The sequence below is a fragment of the Triticum aestivum genome, chromosome 5A (assembly GCF_018294505.1).
Source record: "Triticum aestivum cultivar Chinese Spring chromosome 5A, IWGSC CS RefSeq v2.1, whole genome shotgun sequence".
In the NCBI taxonomy this organism is placed as follows: Eukaryota; Viridiplantae; Streptophyta; class Magnoliopsida; order Poales; family Poaceae; genus Triticum; species Triticum aestivum.
The window spans coordinates 236,627,012-236,648,109 of NC_057806.1; positions in this window are offsets into that span (position 1 = coordinate 236,627,012).

Consider the following 21,098-nt stretch of genomic DNA (forward strand, 5'->3'; position numbering starts at 1 on the left):
AAGTTAAGCGTGCTTGGGCTGGAGTAGTGTGAGGATGGGTGACCTTCTGAGAAGTTTGACCACAGAGTGCGATTTGACCTGAGGTTAAGCATGTTGACTTCAGATTAAGCCATAGTGACCCGAGATTAAGAAAACAAATAAAAAAATTTGAATTTTTTTTAAAAAAATGATTTTTTTTTGAATTTTAAAAAAAAATGAATTTTTTTTATTACTAATGGCGCACTTCTATGTGGTGCGCCATTAATAAGTCAGATAGTAATGGCGCACCTCTAGGCATATTAATGGCGCACTACTGGTGCGCCATTAGTATCTTGTATACTAATGGCGCACCAGTGGTGCGCCATTAGTAAAAAATACTAGTGGCGTGGTACTAATGGCGCACCAGTAGTGCGCCATTAGTAGGCAAAACTGGTGCGCCATTAGTAGGCCTTTTCCTAGTAGTGCATGAATAGCCTGTTAACGGTCTATTCGCACATAGCCCATTTACGACACAGTAACTCACGACCCGTTATGGCCTTTCCTAATTTGGCCCAACAGCGTCATGTGGGTTGTCCAATATAATTCCAGCCCATAGTAACTTCTGACCCATGTATTGCCCATGACGTCCTCCGCCCATATGACACCCTTTGTAACTCAAGGTCATTCAACGGCCCAGGTTGAATCTAGCCCATAACGAACAATAAATCACATTATAGCCATTAACGACCATTATTCAGTTTGGCTGTTTCGAGCCCGTGTTATATTTTGGCCTTCTAAGGGACCATTTATTCTTGGGCTCATTTTCAACCCTCGATTACCTATGGTCCATGACTGGCCGGTTCCTCTAATGGGCCAAATTCAGCCTGTGGTTATAGTTAGCCCTGTTAAGCCATTGGGCCATTTTTCATACATGTATTCCGACCCATTAATGACCCGTTATGCCTGTCGATAGAATTAAGCATGTGATACAACCGGTCTGTTAACGGCCTCTTATGGTCGGGCCCATAAACGGATGATTCTGAATTTAGCCCGTTTATGACCCATATTGCGGTTCGTTATTAGTCCACGAATAGTACGTCTCATGTTTGGCCAGTTGATCATACGACTCGTAGAAGGCCCATGATTATATGGCCAATAGAAGGCCCATGGATCCTATGGACCATAGAAGGCCCATGGATCCTATAGCCTGTAAGAAGCCAATGGTCACTACAACAGGTAGCAGGACCATGGTTACAATGGTGTGTATGTGGCCCATGGTTATTGTGGCCTAGTTCTCAAATAAAAGGTTATTGTGGCCCCTAGCAAACTGCAGAAAAATAAATTTAGTGGCTACAAGCAAGCAAATAAAAAAGATAATAAGGAAATAAATAAGCGAGCAACTTATGCTAGTCTATTACGGCTATTACACATCTTACATCCACTAGGCATCAAAGTTCGCCACCGCTGCAAATATTGGGAACAAAGCAGCATATTACATACACTGGGCATCTAAATTGGCCACCAGTGCAAATAAACGCGGCAGCAAAACAAGTTCATAACTGAAAACAACTTTAGAACAACTTAAGAAATGTTATCCTGGGTATCCACCGTGGTGGCAATAAGCTTAGCAAGCTTATTAGTTTTCTCTTGTTTGGCGCTAAAATCCTCCAAATCTTGTTGTTGCACTAGAAAGTATGCATCGGAATTCTGTATGTAGCGACTAGACCTCAAACGGTCCAATCTCTGTGCTCAGGTGTCATCCCTGGATCAGTAATGCTGACACCGCACAGTACTCGAAGGATTTATAACAGAGTAGCAATCACACACTTATTACATCGAGTGTCTCAAAAGAGAGCTTATTACAATAAATATGGCTTAAGGCCATCTAATAACGATAACAGTGGAAGGCTTGGAAGAAAAGTGAGTCCATCAACTCCAACGGCATCACTGAGTATAGAACCACGACCTAAAGGCACCTCAATCCTTGTTTGAAAAGTCTGCAACATTAAGGTTGCAGCCCGAAACGGGTCAGCACATGGAATATGCTGGCAATGTAACACATAGAGAGTAATGGAATGAAATAGGCTATTCTATATGCATATATGGCTGGTGGAAAGCTCTATGGTTACAGTTTTGGCATAAAGCCAATTTTTCCCTACTGCAAAGGAATAAATTTTATTTAACTACCATGGTAGTTGTTAAACATTGAGAATGGTTGACAGCATTCTCAATCCCAATTAAGCATCATCATTAAACAAAACCCAACAAAATTAATTTTAGAGTAACATGTTGAGATTCACATGATAATCCAGGTACTAGATACTCAAGATGTCCATAACCGGGGACACGGCTAACCATGATTAGTTTATACACTCTGCAGAGGTTTGCGCACTTTTCCCCACAAGACTCGATCTCCTTCGTTGGATTTCTCGCACTACATGGTGTTTGAGAAACGGATGACCGAGACATAGTCTTTCAGAAGCGCTAGCACCTTACGAACGGGTAGATCGTACCAACCTAGATCCCCTGCATCTGCTAGTCTACCACTGTAAGAGTTCGCACGACTTAGTCAACTATGCTAGAGCCCATAGTAGCTTGTGGCTGCACACGGAAGTTTCTAGCATGAATAATCTCATGATCCCTTTGAGCCTGGGTGGCGGTCCAAAGGAAAAACAGGCAATCGCTGGAATACCCAGGTGCCGCAATCCACCTAGATGTGTGTTTAGGTTGCCACCTTAAATAAACCATTAATTTAACAAATCTCACACCTGTCATGGATACACTCATCCAATCCATGTCTACTAGCATAGCATGGCATAATAAGCAACGTAGAAGTAACTCCCAAAGGTTTGATAATAAACAGGTAATAGGTTCTACCTCAACTACTTCCCAAACCCACAATTTAATTTGATCCTAATCATGCAATGTGTGAGAATTGATCTAATGCAATAAAACTGGGTAGTAGGAGGTATGATCAAAGTGTTACTTGCCATGCTGATGATCCACAAAACCTAGTGATTCGAAGTAGCAAGCGGCACACTTCGGGTACTCTATCGCAAACAAACAAGCATACAATAAGTACTCAACTAATGCACAAGTAAAACTCGAATAAGAGATCTAACCAGAAAGTTCAACTTAAGAACTCCGGTTGGCAAAAAGAATCAAATCGAACGAAGCAACGAAAGAAAAACGGCAAAAGAAACAAGCTTCGTTTACTATTCTGGATCTAGGGCAATTATTACCGTGGCAAAAACTTGTTTGAGTTGGTTAAACGGAAAGAGGGTTTCGAGACGAAACTCCATGCGCTTGAATCGCCTGATTCCGATAAACGAGCGAAAAGTTATACTAAAATGAACATCGGATCAGAGATCGCGATCAGAAAAATCGCGGATTTAATCCGAGAAAAAGAAAAACGATGAACATTCATTAAAACTAATGAACGGGCGAATGCTTGCTAAAATAAATAAACCGGAAAAACCGATCTATTAAAAAAATGAACCAAAAAAATTTAATAAAACTGACGGAAAACCGATCGGTTTTCTAAAAAAACCGGCGGCGAAAAAATAACTACCTCCGGCGGTGGATCCGGCGGCAGCGGCGGCGGGCGGCGGCGCGGCGAGGCGGCGCGACGGGGCAGCGGGCGGCGGCGGTGCGGCACTACGGTTAGGGTTTGGGGGCGGGGGCACGGGTGGGCTGTCGGGCCCCGGGCGGCGGCTATATAAAGGCCTGGCCAGGCTGAGTCCTGGCCGGTTACGGCGCAGAGTCGGTTCGGACTTTTTTTTTAAATAATTACGCTCAGAAAAAAACAAAAGGAATGCTAAACAGACTCCAAAAATCCTGAAATAAATTTTCCCCGGCTTCTAAAATCAAGCCACACAGGATGAACATTTATTTGGGGCCTAAATGCAATTTTGAAAAATGCACATTTTTCCTAAATTCAAATAAAATAGCAAATAAAACGAAAATAAAAATCTTATTTGATTTTTTATTAAATCCTCAATATTACTTTATTTTAGGAAAGTCATTTTATTCCCTCTCTCATATTTTTGTAATAGAAATAATTGAAGATAAAATAAATGAAATCAAATGATCCTATTTTCAAAATTTGAGAAAAACTCAAATATGAAAATAACGAAATCCCCAACTCTCTCCGAGGGTCCTTGAGTTGCGTAGAATTTTCTAGGATCAGCCAAAATGTAATAAAATATGCTATGCAATGATGATCTAGTGTATAACATTCCAAATTGAAAATTTGGGATGTTACAAACCTACCCCCCTTAAGATGAATCTCGCCCTCGAGATTCGGGTTGGCTAGAAAATAGGTGAGGGTGGTCCTTCAGCAATTCTTCCTCTCGCTCCCAGGTGGCTTCATCCTCCGTGTGTTGACTCCACTGAACTTTGCAAAACTTGATAACCTTGCTGCGGGTGACTCGACCGGCATACTCTAGAATCTTAACTGGTTTCTCCTCATAGGTCAAATCACTGTCCAACTGAATGGCTTCCAGTGGCACTGTATCTCTCCGCGGTATATCAGCCATTTGTGCGTGGCACTTCTTCAACTGGGAAACATGGAACACATTGTGAACTCCTGACAATCCTTCGGGCAACTCCAACTTATACGCTACTTCTCCCATACGCTCCAAAACTTTGTATGGGCCTACAAAACGTGGCGCTAATTTTCCCTTAATTAGATCCGGTCCAAACAACTGACGGTCTCCAACTTCATCCCACGACAATGGTGTCCTGCACCTCCTTCCGTACAAGGCTTCGAAAGGGGCCATCTTCAAAATGGATTGATAACTGTTGTTGTAAGAGAACTCTACATATGGAAAATTCTCGTCCCAACTAGATCCGTAATCTAGCGCACAAGCTCTTAGCATATCCAACAAAATCTGATTGACTCTCTCGGTCTGTCCATCTGTCTGCGGATGGAAAGCTATACTAAACTCCAGTCTGGTACCCGAAGTTTCATGCAACTAATTCCAGAACTTTGAGGTGAATTGGGTTCCTCTATCTGATACAATGCTCCTTGGAACTCCATGCACACATACGATTCTGGTCATGTATATCTTTGCCAACTTTGCACTGGTATAGGTTGCCTTCACTGGAATGAAATGAGCTACCTTTGTCAAACCATCGACTACAACCCATATTGAGTCATAGCCTGAACGAGTTCTGGGTAAACCCGTAATAAAATCCATGCCTAACTTATCCCACTTCCATTCGGGTATCGGCAATGGCTATAGCAATCCTGCTGGTTTCTGATGCTCTTCCTTTACTCTCTGGCATACATCACAAACTGCTACATAGTCCGCAATATCCTTCTTCATTCCGGTTCACCAGAAAGTATCCTTCAAATCCAAATACATCTTCGTATTTCCTAGGTAAATCGAATATGGTGAATCATGGGCCTCTTGCAGAATTAACTTCTTGATCTCCGAATCATTAGGCACATAAACATGGTCTTCAAACCATAAGGTATCGTGCTCATCCTCACGAAATCCCTTAGCTTTTCCTTTACTCATTTTCTCCTTAATAGAAGCAATTTCTTTGTCAGTCCTTTGAGCTTCTCTGATCTTATCCATCAAAGTAGACTGAATCTCCAATGTTGCTACATAGCCTCTCAGAACTATCTCCAAACATAGCTCATGAAGATTCTCGGCTAAATCCCTTGGTAAATCTCCCATCATTAAGGTGTTGACATGACTTTTATGGCTCAATGCGTCAGCTACTACATTAGCCTTTCTTGGGTGATAATGCAATCTCATATCATAATCCTTGATGATCTCCAACCATCTCCTTTTCCTGAGGTTCAACTCCTTCTGCGTGAAAATATACTTCAAACTCTTGTGATCCGTGTACACCTCACAATGGTTTTGAATGAGAAAATGTCTCTAGGTTTTTAATGCATGCACTACGGCTGCTAACTCCAAATCATGTGTAGCATAATTTAACTCATGAGGCTTAAGCTGTCGTGAGGCATAGGAAACAACTCTTCCTTCCTGCATAAGCACTGCTCCAAGTCCTCGACGTGAAGCATCGCAATACACCTCATAATCCTTGGTCTGATCTGGCAAAATCAACACAGGTGATGTAACCAAACGTTTCTTCATCTCCTGGAAACTGGCCTCACATTCCTCAGTCCATATGAACTTGGTATACTTTTTCAACAACTCTGTCATAGGCTTCGCAATCTTTGAGAAATTCTCAATGATTCTCCGGTAGTATCCTGCGAGTCGAAGAAAACTCCGGATCTCTCCAACTGTTGTTGGGGCTTCCCAATTGGTCACGGTATCAACTTTAGTGGGATCTACTGCTATACCTTCTCCCGATATAACGTGTCCGAGAAATCCAACTTCCTTCAACCAAAACTCACATTTGCTAAACTTGGCATATAATTGATGTTCTCTGGGCTTTTCAAGAACCTGCTCCTTATGCTCCTCTTCATTCTTCGAGTAAACCAAGATATCATCAATGAACACTATGACGAACTTATCCAGAAACTCCATAAACACCTTATTCATCATGTTCATAAAATATGCAGGTGTGTTAGTCAGACCAAATGACATAACGGTATACTCGTACAGCCCATACCTGGTGGTAAAAGGCGTCTTAGGTATATCCTGTTCTTGAATCTTCAACTGGTGGTATCCTGATCATAGATCGATCTTGGAAAATACCTTAGCTCCTTGCAATCGATCAAACAGATCATTGATCATCGGTAGTGGATACTTGTTCTTGATGGTTACTTCATTTAACCCTCGATAATCAACAACCATCCTTAATGATCCATCCTTCTTCTCCACTAGAAGTACTAGCGATCCCCAAGGTGAAGAACTTGGGTGAATATATCCTTTATCCAGTGACTCCTGAGTCTGCTTCTTAATCTCCACCAAATCCTTTGCGGGCATCCTATATGGTCTCTTAGATATTGGCCCTGTGCCTGGCAAAAGCTCAATCAAAAACTCAATATCTCTATCCGGTGGCATGCCTAGCAATTCTTCTGGAAATACATCCGGGAAATCCTTCGCCACTGGTACTTCCTCCTGCACAACTCCTGTTAAACAATTTACATGAGTCCTCTTTGGCACATGCCGGGATACATACTTGATCCTTCTTCCTTCTGGCGTTGTAAGAAAATTTGACTTGCCGGCGCATTCAATGTTCCCTTCATACTTCGATAAGCAATCCATGCCTAATATCACATCCAATCCTTGAGATTCCAACACTACTAGGTCTGAGGGAAATACGTAGTTACCAATCCTTAATGGTAACCGATCACACCATAGACTAGCCATATACTCTGCTCCAGGCGAGGTTACTAACATGGGTGATCTAAGAGCTTGGGTTGGTAGTTTATACTTATCCACAAATCCCCTTGATATGTATGAATGTGATGCACCAGTATCAAAAAGAACGAGTGCAGTAAATGACTTAACCAAAAACTTACCGATTACTGCATCCGGCTGCTCTTCAACCTCCTCCACGTTAACGTGGTTCACCTGTCCCCTATTGAAAGGGTTCAGCTTCTTCCCAGAGCTTCCATTGCCATTTCCATTCTGGGATTCAGGACATTCATTGGCATAATGTCCGGTCTTCTGGCACTTAAAGCAAGTGACTTGGCTCAGGTCTCTCTTGGCTGGGGTTGATGGGTTGGTGCGGTTCTGGCCGTTGCTTCCTCCATTCCCATTACCATTCTTGGTGCCATTATGATTGTGCAAGCTACCTCCTCCATCGGTATGCTGAAAATGTCCTCTCGGTCTAGGGGTAAAATGTGGCTTCTGCTGAGCTCCTGAATTGTACTTTCCTTTTCCATACTTCCTCCTGCGATTCTCAATCTGCTGCTGCTTCCCTTTAATCATGAGAGCACGATCTACCAACTCCTGGTAGTTGTTGAAGGTTGCTACCATCAACTGCATGCTCAACTCATCATTCAGTCCTTCCAGAAACTTCTCCTGCTTAGCCGCATCCATAGCAACGTCATCTGGGGCATAACGTGCTAACTTACTAAAGTCCTCCACATACTGGCCAATTGTCCGTCCTCCTTGGCGCAAGATGCGAAACTCTCGCTTCTTCATGGCCATAGCTCCTGCTAAAACATGGACAGTACGAAAAGCCTACTGAAACTGGTCCCGCGTGACAGTGTCGACGGGGAAAGTGGCTCTGAAATTCTCCCACCATGATGCTGCGGGTCCTTCAAGCTGATGTGCGGCAAACTTCACCTTTTCCGCATCTGTGCATCCTGTCGTGGTCAACTCTCTAGCTGTCTTATGGAGCCAATCGTATGCTACTAGAAAACACCGGCGAATTCAGCCTAAGAAAACGGGCTAAGTGATCAACATGTGGTGGTGGTGGTGGTGGGTTGTTGTTGTTGTTCCCCGGATTCTGATTCTGGACTAGCAACTGCATCAATGTATTCTGCTGCTGGATCAACTGGGTGAGCTCTGGTGGGAAGGTTGTTGGAAATATGCCCTAGAGGCAATAATAAAAGTATTATTATTATATTTTCTTGTTCATGATAATTGTCTTTTATTCATGCTATAACTGTATTATCCGGAAATCGTAATACACGTATGAATACATAGACCACAATATGTCCCTAGTGAGCCTCTACTTGACTAGCTCGTTGTGATCAACAGATAGTCATGGTTTCCTGGCTATGGACATTGGATGTCGTTGATAACGGGATCACATCATTAGGAGAATGATGTGATGGACAAGACCCGATCCTAAGACTAGCACAAAAGATCGTGTAGTTCATTTGCTAGAGCTTTGCCAATGTCAAGTATCTCTTCCTTTGACCATGAGATCGTGTAACTCCTGGATACCGTAGGAGTGCTTTGGGTGTATCAAATGTCACAACGTAACTGGGTGACTATAAAGGTGCATTACAGGTATCTCCGAAAGTATCTATTGTTTTATGCGGATCGAGACTGGGATTTGTCACTCCGTGTAAACGGAGAGGTATCTCTGGGCCCACTCGGTAGGACATCATCATATGCGCAATGTGACCAAGGAGTTGATCACGGGATGATGTGTTACGGAACGAGTAAAGTGACTTGCCGGTAACAAGATTGAACAAGGTAATACCGACGATCGAATCTCGGGCAAGTAACATACCGATAGACAAAGGGAATTGTATACGGGATCGATTGAGTCCTTGACATCGTGGTTCATCCGATGAGATCATCGTGGAACATATGGGAGCCAACATGGGTATCCAGATCCCGCTGTTGGTTATTGACCGGAGAACGTCTCGGTCATGTCTGCATGTCTCCCGAACCCGTAGGGTCTACACACTTAAGGTTCGATGACGCTAGGGTTATAAAGGAAGCTTGTATGTGGTTACCGAATGTTGTTCGAAGTCCCTGATGAGATCCCGGACGTCACGAGGAGTTCCGGAATGGTCCGGAGGTAAAGATTTATATATAGGAAGTCCTGTTTCGGCCATCGGGACAAGTTTCGGGGTCATCGGTATTGTACCGGGACCACCGGAAGGGTCCCGGGGGCCCACCGGGTGGGGCCACCTGCCCCGGGGGGCCACATGGGCTGAAGTGGGAAGGGATCCAGCCCAAAGTGGGCTGGGGCGCCACTTCCCTCATGGCCCATGCGCCTAGGGTCAAAGGGGAACCCTAAGGAAGAGTCCTAGGAGGGGAAGGCACCTCCTAGGTGCCTTGGGGGGGAGGGAATCCTCCCTTGGCCGCCGCCCCTTTCCCATCTAGGGCTGGCCGCACCCCTTGGGGGTGGGAAACCCTAAAGGGGGCGCAGCCCTCCCCTTCCCCTATATATATGAGGCCTAGGGGCTGCCCATAACACGCGATTTGATCTCTCGTTGGTGCAGCCCTGCCTCTCCTCCTCCTCTTCTCCCATGGTGCTTGGCAAAGCCCTGCGGGATTGCCACGCTCCTCCATCACCACCACACCGTTGTGCTGCTGCTGGATGGAGCCTTCCTCAACCTCTCCCTCTCTCCTTGCTGGATCAAGGCGTGGGAGACGTCACCGGGCTGTACGTGTGTTGAACGCGGAGGTGCCGTCCGTTCGGCACTTGATCATCGGTGATCTGAATCACGACGAGTACGACTCCATCAACCCCGTTCACTTGAACGCTTCCGCTTAGCGATCTACAAGGGTATGTAGATGCACTCCCCTTTCTACTCGTTGCTGGTCTCTCCATAGATAGATCTTGGTGTTACGTAGGAAAATTTTGGAATTTCTGCTACGTTCCCCATCAGTGGTATCAGAGCTAGGTCTATTGCGTAGATTCTTTGCACGAGTAGAACACAAAGTAGTTGTGGGCGTTGATGTTGTTCAATATGCTTACCGTTACTAGTCCAATCTTGTTTCGACGGTATTGTGGGATGAAGCGGCCCGGACCGACCTTACACGTACTCTTACGTGAGACAGGTTCCACCGATTGACATGCACTTGGTGCATAAGGTGGCTAGCGGGTGCCAGTCTCTCCCACTTTAGTCGGAACGGATTCGATGAAAAGGGTCCTTATGAAGGGTAAATAGCAATTGGCATATCACGTTGTGGTCTTGCGTAGGTAAGAAACGTTCTTGCTAGAAACCCATAGCAGCCACGTAAAACATGCAACAACAATTAGAGGACGTCTAACTTGTTTTTGCAGGGTATGCTATGTGATGTGATATGGCCAAGAAGAATGTGATGAATGATATGTGATGTATGAGATTGATCATGTTCTTGTAATAGGATTCACGACTTGCATGTCGATGAGTATGACAACCGGCAGGAGCCATAGGAGTTGTCTTTATTTATTGTATGACCTGCGTGTCATTGAAGAACGCCATGTAAACTACTTTACTTTATTGCTAAACGCGTTAGTCATAGAAGTAGAAGTAGTCGTTGGCGTGACAACTTCATGAAGACATGATGATGGAGATCATGATGATGGAGATCATGGTCTCGTGCCGGTGACGATGATGATCATGGAGCCCCGAAGATGAAGATCAAAAGGAGCAAAATGATATTGGCCATATCATGTCACTATTTGATTGCATGTGATGTTTATCATGTTTATGCATCTTGTTTACTTAGGACGACGGTAGTAAATAAGATGATCCCTTACAAAATTTCAAGAAGTGTTCTCCCCCAACTGTGCACCGTTGCTACAGTTCGTCGCTTCTAAGCACCACGTGATGATCGGGTGTGATGGATTCTTACGTTCACATACAACGTGTGTAAGACAGTTTTACACAGCGAAAACACTTAGGGTTAACTTGACGAGCCTAGCATGTGCAGACATGGCCTCGGAACACGGAGACCAAAAGGTCGAGCATGAGTCGTATGGTAGATACGATCAACATGAAGATGTTCACCGATGATGACTAGTCCGTCTCACGTGATGATCGGACACGGCCTAGTTGACTCGGATCATGTGATCACTTAGATGACCAGAGGGATGTCTATCTAAGTGGGAGTTCATAAGATGAACTTAATTATCTTGAACATAGTCAAAAGACCTTTTGCAAATTATGTCGTAGCTCGCGCTTTAGTTCTACTGTTTTAGACATGTTCCTAGAGAAAATATAGTTGAAAGTTGACAGTAGCGATTATGCGGACACTAGAACGCTTATGTCCTTAATGCACTGCTTAGTGTGCTGAACCCCAAACGTCGTTTGTGGATGTTTCGAACATCGAACATACACGTTTTGATAACTACGTGATAGTTCAGTTAAATGGTTTAAGTAGAGGCACTAAAGACGTTTTCGAAACGTCACGGAACATATGAGATGTTTCGAGGGCTGAAATTGGGATTTCAGGCTCGTGCCCACGTCAAGAGGTATGAGACCTCCGACGATTTTCTTAGCCTGCAAACTAAGGGAGAAAAGCTCAATCGTTGAGCTTGTGCTCAGATTGTCTGAGTGCAACAATCACTTGAATCGAGTGGGAGTTGATCTTCCAGATGAGATAGTGATGTTTCCCCAAAGTCATTGCCACCGAGCTGCTAGAGCTTCGTGATGAACTATAACATATCAGGGATAAATAAGATGATCCTTGAGGTATTCACGATGTTTGACACCGCGAAAGTAGAAATCAAGAAGGAGCATCAATTGTTGATGGTTGGTGAAACCACTAGTTTCAAGAAGGGCAAGGGAACAAAGGGATACTTCATGAAACGGCAATTCAGCTGCTGCTCAAGTGAAGAAACCCAAGGTTGAACCCAAACCCGAGACTAAGTGCTTCTGTAATAAGGGGAACAACCACTGGAGCAGCATTACCCTAGATACTTGGTAGATGAGAAGGCTGGCAAGGTCGATAGAAGTATATTGGATATACATTATGTTAATGTGTACTTTACTAGTACTCCTAGTAGCACCAGGGTATTAGATACCGGTTCGGTTGCTAAGTGTTAGTAACTCGAAATAAAAGCTACGGAATAAACGGAGACTAGCTAAAGGTGAGCTGACGATATATGTTGGAAGTGTTTCCAAGGTTGATATGATCAAGCATCGCACGCTCCCTCTACCACTGAGATTGGTGTTTGCGTTGAGCATAGACATGATTGGATTATGTCTATCGCAATACGGTTATTCATTTAAGGAGAATAATGGTTACTCTATTTTTGAATAATACCTTCAATGGTCTTGCACCTAAAGGAATGGTTTATTGAATCTCGGTCGTAGTGATACACATTTTCATGCCAAAAGATATAAGATAGTAATGATAGTACCACTTACTTGTGGCACTGCCATGTAAGTCATAATGGTATAAAACGCATGAAGAAGCTCCATGTTGATGGATCTTTGGACTCACTCATTTTTGAAAAGTTTGAGACATGCGAACCATGTCTATTGGTGTATGTGCATGAAGAAACTCCATGCAAATGGACCGTTCGGACTCACTTGATTTTGAATCACTTGAGATATGCAAATCATACCACATAGGCAAGATGACTGAAAAGCCTCGGTTTCAATAAGATGGAACAAGATAGCAACTTGTTGGAAGTAACACATTTTGATGTGTGCAGTCCAATAAGTGCTGAGGCATGCAGTGAATATCGTTATGTTCTTACTTCACAGATGATTCGAGTAGATGTTGAGAATATTTACTTGATGAAACACAAGTCTGAATTATTGAATGGTTCAAGTAATTTCAGAGTGAAGTAGAAGATCATTGTGACAAGAGAATAAAATGTCTATGATACGATCATAGAGATGAATATCTGAGTTACGAGTTTTGGCACACAATTAAGACATTGTGGAAATTGTTTCGCAATTAATACCGCCTGGAACACCATAGTGTGATGGTGTGTCCGAACATCATAGTTGCACCCTATTGGATATGGTGCGTACCATGATGTCTCTTATCAAATTACCACTATTGTTCATGGGTTAGGCATTAGAGACAACCACATTCACTTTAAATAGGGCACCACGTAATTCCGATGAGATGACACCGTATGAATTATGGTTTAGAGAAACCTAAGTTGTCGTTTCTTAAAAGTTTGGGGCTGCGACGCTTATATGAAAAAGTTTCAGGTTGATAAGCTCGAACCCAAAGCGGATAAAATGCATCTTCATAGGAAACCCAAAACAGTTGGGTATACCTCCTAATTCAGATCCGAAAGCAATATGGATTGTTTCTAAGATCGGGTCCTTTCTCGAGGAAAAGTTTCTCTCGAAAGAATTGAGTGGGAGGATGGTGGAGACTTGATGAGGTTATTGAACCGTCTCTTCAACTAGTGTGTGGCAGGGCACAGGAAGTTGTTCCTGTGGCACCTACACCAATTGAAGTGGAAGCTTATGATATTGATCATGAAACTTCGGATCAAGTCACTACCAAACCTCGTAGGACGACAAGGACACGTACTACTTCGGAGTGGTAAGGTGATCCTGTCTTGAAAGTCATGTTGCTGGACAACAATGAACCTACGAGCTATGGAGAAGCGATGGTGGGCCCGGATTCCGATAAGTGGCTTGAGGCCATAAAATCCGAGAGAGGATCCATGTATGAAAACAAAGTGTAGACTTTGGCAGAACGGCTCGATGGTCGTAAGGCTAATGAGTACAGATGGATTTCAAAAGGAAGATGGACAATGATGGTAAATGTCACCATTAAGAAAGCTCGACTTGTCGTTAAGATGTTTTCCGACAAGTTCAAGGAGTTGACTACAATGAGATTTTCTCACTCGTAGCGATGCTAAGAGTCTGTTGGAATTATATTAGCGATTACTGCATTATTTATGAAATCTTGCAGATAGGATGTCAAAACATTGTTTCCTCGACGATTTTAATGAGGAAAGGTTGTATGTGATACAACCGGAAGGTTTTGTCAATCCCGAAAGATGCTAATAAGTATGCAAAGCTCCAGCAATCCTTCTAAGGACTGGAGTGAGCATCTCGGAGTTGGAATGTATGCTTTGATGATGATCAAAAAATTTGGGTTTGTACAAAGTTTATGAGAAACTTGTATTTCCAAAGAAGTGAGTGGGAGCACTATAGAATTTCTGATGAGTATATGTTGTTGACATATTGATGATCAGAAATGATGTAGAATTTCTAGAAAGCATATAGGGTTATTTGAAAGGTGTTTTTCAATAGAAAACCTGGATTAAGCTACTTGAGCATTAAGCATCAAGATCTATAAGGATAGATCAAAACGCTTAATGGTACTTTCAAATGAGCACATACCTTGACATGATCTTGAAGGTGTTCAAGATGAACCAGTCAAAGAAGGAGTTCTTGCCTGAGTTGTAAGGTACGAAGTTAAGACTTAAAGCTCGACCACGGCAGAATAAAGAGAAAGGACGAAGGTCGTCCCCTATGCTTAAGACGTAGGCTCTTTAGTATGCTATGTTGTGTACCGCACCTGAAGTGTGCCTTGCCATGAGTCAGTCAAGGGGTACAAGAGTGATCCAAGAATGGCTCACAGGACAGCGGTCAAAGTTATCCTTAGTAACTAGTGGACTAAGGAATTTTCTCGATTATGGAGGTGGTAAAAGAGTTCGTCGTAAAGGTTACGACGATGCAAGCTTGACACCTATCCGGATAGCTCTGAGTAGAGAGACCGGATACATATAATGGAGTAATAATTTAGAATAGCTCCAAGTAGAACAGTTGTTTGGAATAGCTCCAATTAGAGCGTGGTAGCTGCATCTAGGAGATGACATAGAGATTTGTAAAGCACACACGGATCTGAAAGGTTCAGACCCGTTGACTAAAACCTCTCTCACAAGCAACATGATCAAACATAAAACTCATTGAGTGTTAATCACATAGTGATGTGAACTAGACTACTGACTCTAGTAAACTCTTGGGTATTAGTCACATGGCGATGTGACCTGTGAGTGTTAATCACATGGCGAGGTGAACTAGATTATTGACTCTAGTGCAAGTGGGAGACTGTTGGAAATATGCCCTAGAGGCAATAATAAAAGTATTATTATTATATTTCCTTGTTCATGATAATTGTCTTTTATTCATGCTATAACTGTATTATCCGGAAATCGTAATACACGTGTGAATACATAGACCGCAATATGTCCCTAGTGAGCCTCTAGTTGACTAGCTCGTTGTGATCAACAGATAGTCATGGTTTCCTGGCTATGGACATTGGATGTCGTTGATAACGGGATCACATCATTAGGAGAATGATGTGATGGACAAGACCCGATCCTAAGACTAGCACAAAAGATCGTGTAGTTCATTTGCTAGAGCTTTGCCAATGTCAAGTATCTCTTCCTTTGACCATGAGATCGTGTAACTCCTGGATACCGTAGGAGTGCTTTGGGTGTATCAAACGTCACAACGTAACTGGGTGACTATATAGGTGCATTACAGGTATCTCCGAAAGTATCTATTGTTTTATGCGGATCGAGACTGGGATTTGTCACTCCGTGTAAACGGAGAGGTATCTCTGGGCCCACTCGGTAGGACATCATCATATGCGCAATGTGACCAAGGAGTTGATCACGGGATGATGTGTTACGGAACGAGTAAAGTGACTTGCCGGTAACGAGATTGAACAAGGTATCGGTATACCGACGATCGAATCTCGGGCAAGTAACATACCGATAGACAAAGGGAATTGTATACGGGATCGATTGAGTCCTTGACATCGTGGTTCATCCGATGAGATCATCGTGGAACATATGGGAGCCAACATGGGTATCCAGATCCCGCTGTTGGTTATTGACCGGAGAACGTCTCGGTCATGTTTGCATGTCTCCCGAACCCGTAGGGTCTACACACTTAAGGTTCGATGACGCTAGGGTTATAAAGGAAGCTTGTATGTGGTTACCGAATGTTGTTCGGAGTCCCGGATGAGATCCCGGACGTCACGAGGAGTTCCGGAATGGTCCGGAGGTAAAGATTTATATATAGGAAGTCCTGTTTCGGCCATCGGGACAAGTTTCGGGGTCATCGGTATTGTACCGGGACCACCGGAAGGGTCCCGGGGGCCCACCGGGTGGGGCCACCTGCCCCGGGGGGCCACATGGGCTGAAGTGGGAAGGGATCCAGCCCAAAGTGGGCTGGGGCGCCACTTCCCTCATGGCCCATGCGCCTAGGGTCAAAGGGGAACCCTAAGGAAGAGTCCTAGGAGGGGAAGGCACCTCCTAGGTGCCTTGGGGGGGAGGGAATCATCCCTTGGCCGCCGCCCCTTTCCCATCTAGGGCTGGCCGCACCCCTTGGGGGTGGGAAACCCTAAAGGGGGCGCAGCCCTCCCCTTCCCCTATATATATGAGGCCTAGGGGCTGCCCATAACACGCGATTTGATCTCTCGTTGGTGCAGCCCTGCCTCTCCTCCTCGTCTTCTCCCATGGTGCTTGGCAAAGCCCTGCGGGATTGCCACGCTCCTCCATCACCACCACGCCGTTGTGCTGCTTCTAGATGGAGTCTTCCTCAACCTCTCCCTCTCTCCTTGCTGGATCAAGGCGTGGGAGACGTCACCGGGCTGTACGTGTGTTGAACGCGGAGGTGCCGTCCGTTCGGCACTTGATCATTGGTGATCTGAATCACGACGAGTACGACTCCATCAACCCCATTCACTTGAACGCTTCCGCTTAGCGATCTACAAGGGTATGTAGATGCACTCCCCTTTCTACTTGTTGCTGGTCTCTCCATAGATAGATCTTGGTGTTACGTAGGAAAATTTTGGAATTTCTGCTACGTTCCCCAACAAAGGTAAATCCGAGGTCACGTCTCGGAGGCATCTGAGGGTTAGAAAAGATGAGATTTAAGAATGGAGGGGGTCTAAAGAGAAAACACTACCCATATGCACATGAGACAAAAGCAAACAATTCACTTCATTCAATCAATCAAACAAGGGCATGCAATCGATCTAACTATCGCAAAAGTGCTCGGACTACTATATTTACATGGTGGACTACTACTACTGTTGTGGTGGTCTACTAGAAATATTCCTCGGTTGCAGACTCCATGATATCTGCTCCAGCTTCAATAACATAGTCCTCATCGCTATCATCTGGATCCGAGTCGGTGTCGTCGATGATGATGTAGTCCTCCGGGAGAATCTCATGGGGTTCTTCGTCTTCTTCTACTGGTGTACGGCCTCCCATAAATATTCCAATCTTCTTGATCAGATCGTCATTCTTCTCCACTAATACTTCGATTTCCTCTTCATAATCTTCACGTGTAGCCTTGAGTTCTTCCTCCAGTTGCTTGATTCTTGTCCTCGCCTTCTTTGGATCTATCATGTCGGTGCACATCTGGTTCTCCTGACGTCGAATGTGTTGGTTTAACTCCTGGATAAAAGCTGCAACTGATCTATCCTTCTTGGTGCTGATCATCTCCCAGTGCTCATCTCAGCGCCCACAAATCTGGTAGATAGTATCCTTGAGATCATTGCGGTAAACTTCTCCAATGTGTCCCATGGCGATGTGAGCTGCCATGCTCTTTCCGGGACTCAAAGTTGGTGCATCAAATGAAAACTCTATGGGCTCAGTGACTGGCATGAATGTCCTTCCTGGAACTTGAACTTGAATCATCCAGTGCTCTTCTTCAGGTAGAGTGGCGTTGTAGGTCCCGGTGAAGCTTGGTACTCCTATGTTCAGGTATCTAGTGACTTCCCTCGAGTGATGTCCAAAGGGTGTATCTTCATCCGGTTGCGTGAACTTGTTCCTTGCATCCGCCATCCTAAAAGAGTAGAAAAGATGAGGAGTCAGAATGAGAAGAGAGTGAGTAGTGATCTAGGTCTTTAGCTTAGTGGTCGTGTCCTACAGTCAGCGTGTGCTCTGATACCATCTTGTAGCGACTAGACCTCAAACGGTCGAATCTCTGTGCTCAGGTGTCATCCCTGGATCAGTAATGCTGACACCACACAGTACTTGAAGGATTTATAATAGATTAGTAATCACACACTTATTACATCGAGTGTCTCAAAAGAGAACTTATTACAATAAATATGGCTTAAGGCCATCTAATAACGATAACAGCGGAAGGCTTGGAAGAAAAGTGAGTCCATCAACTCCAACGGCATCACTGAGTATAGAACCATGACCTAAAGGCACCTCAATCATCGTCTGAAAAGTCTGCAACATTAAGGTTGCGGCCCGAAACGGGTCAGCACATGGAATATGCTGGCAATGTAACACATAGAGAGTAATGGAATGAAATAGGCTATTCTATATGCATATATGGCTGGTGGAAATCTCTATGGTTATAGTTTTTGCGTAAAGCCAATTTTTCCCTACTGCAAAGAAATAAATTTTATTTAACTATCATGGTAGTTCTTAAACATTGAGAATGGTTGACAGCATTCTCAATCCCAATTAAGCATCATCATTAAACAAAACCCAACAAAATTAATTTTAGAGTAACATGTTGAGATTCACATGATAATCCAAGTACTAGATACTCAAGATATCCATAACCGGGGACACGGCTAACCATGATTAGTCTATACACTCTGAAGAGGTTTGCGCACTTTTCCCCACAAGACTCGATCTCCTCCGTTGGATTTCTCACACTACATGGTGTTTGAGAAACGGATGACCGAGACATAGTCTTTCAGAAGCGCTAGCACCTTACGAACGGGTAGACCGTACCAACCTACATCCCCTACATCTGCTAGTCTACCACTATAAGAGTTCGCACGACTTAGTCAACTATGCTAGAGCCCATAGTAGCTTGTGGCTGCACACGGAAGTTTCTAGCATGAATAATCTCATGATCCCTTTGAGCCTGGGTGGCGGTCCAAAAGAAAAACAGGCAATCACTGGAATACCGAGGTGCCTCAATCCACCCAGATGTGTGTTTAGGTTGCCACCTTAAATAAACCATTAATTTAACAAATCTCACAACTGTCATGGATACACTCACCCAATCCACGTCTACTAGCATAGCATGGCATAATAAGCAATGTAGAAGTAACTCCCAAAGGTTTGATAATAAACAGGTAATAGGTTCTACCTCAACTACTTCCCAAACCCACAATTTAATTAGATCCTAATCATGAAATGTGTGAGGATTGATCAAATGCAATAAAACTGGGTAGTAGGAGGTATGATCAAAGTGTTACTTGCCTTGCTGATGATCCGCAAAACCTAGCGATTCGATGTAGCTAGCAGAGCACTCCGGGTACTCTATCACAGACAAACAAGCATACAATAATTACTCAAGTAATGCATAGGTAAAACTCGAATAAGAGATCTAGCCCGAAAGTTCAACTTAAGAACTCCGGTTGGCAAAAAGAATCAAATCGAACGAAGCAACGAAAGACACACGGCAAAAGAAACAGGCTTTGTTTACTATTCTGGATCTAGGGCAATTTTTACTGTGGCAAAAACTTGTTTGAGTTGGTTAAACGGAAGGAGGGTTTCGGGACGAAACTCCAGGCGCTTGAATCGCCTGATTCCGATAAGCGAGCGAAAAGTTATACTAAAACGAACATGGGATCAGAGATCGCGATCAGAAAAATCACGAATTTAATCCGAGAAAAATAAAAACGACGAACGTTCGTTAAAACGAACGAATGGGCGAATGCTCGCTAAAATAAATAAACCGTAAAAACCGATCTATTAAAAAACGAACCAAAAAACCGAACAAAACCGACGGAAAACCGATCAGTTTTCTAAAAAAACCGGCGGCGGAAAAGAACTACCTTCAGCGGCGGATCCAGCGGCGGCGGCGGCGGCGCGACGCTAGGGTTAGGGTTTGGGGGCGGGGTGCGGCTGGGCTGTCGGGCCCCGGGCGGCGGCTATATAAAGGCCCGGCCAGGCGGAGTCCTGGCCGGTTACGGCACAGAGTCGGTTCGGACTTTTTTTTATAATAATTACGCTCAGGAAAAAATAAAAGGAATACTATAGGGACTCCAAAAATCCCTAAATAAATTTTTCCCGGCTTCTAAAATCAAGCCGCACAGGATGAACATTTATTTGGGGTCTAAATGCAATTTCGAATAACGCGCATTTTTCCTAAATTCAAATAAAATAGCAAATAAAACCAAAATAAAAATCTTATTTTTTATTAAATCCTCAATATTTCTTTATTTTGGGAAAGTCATTTTATTCCCTCTCTCATATTTTTGTAATAGAAATAACTGAAGATAAAATAAATTAAATCAAATGATCCTATTTTAAAAATTTGAGAAAAACTCAAATATGAAAATAACGAAATCCCCAACTCTCTCCGAGGGTCCTTGAGTTGCGTAGAATTTTCTAGGATCAGCCAAAACGCAATAAAATATGCTATGCAATAATGATCTAGTGTATAACATTCCAAATTGAAAATTTGGGATGTTACACTGTAGGGACTTCCTCAGTCCTTCGGCTTGTTGTCACAGCACAGCTGATCAATGTCTTTCATCTTCTAGTTGAGACTCAAGAAACTGAACTGATTCAGACAACGAGTTCGAAGAGCTTGTGCCAACGGTAGTGGCTAGTAACTCAAGCACTACATCAAGACATGACTTTGGCGTTGTCTCACTGTCTTCCAGATAGTTTTCCTTGTCTGTTTTATCAGCTTTCTTGGAGACCAACAACGCTATCCCACTATCGTGGACGTTGTCTCCATTACTTCCTTTACCATTGCTTAATGGGGTACTGTTCTCCATTATTCTGTGGGCATTCTAAAAGAAGTAACAAGTAGACACATAACAAGTTTAGCATGTAGAATATGAAACTCATTTTGGTGAACCATTTCAGTAGTAAGGTGGACA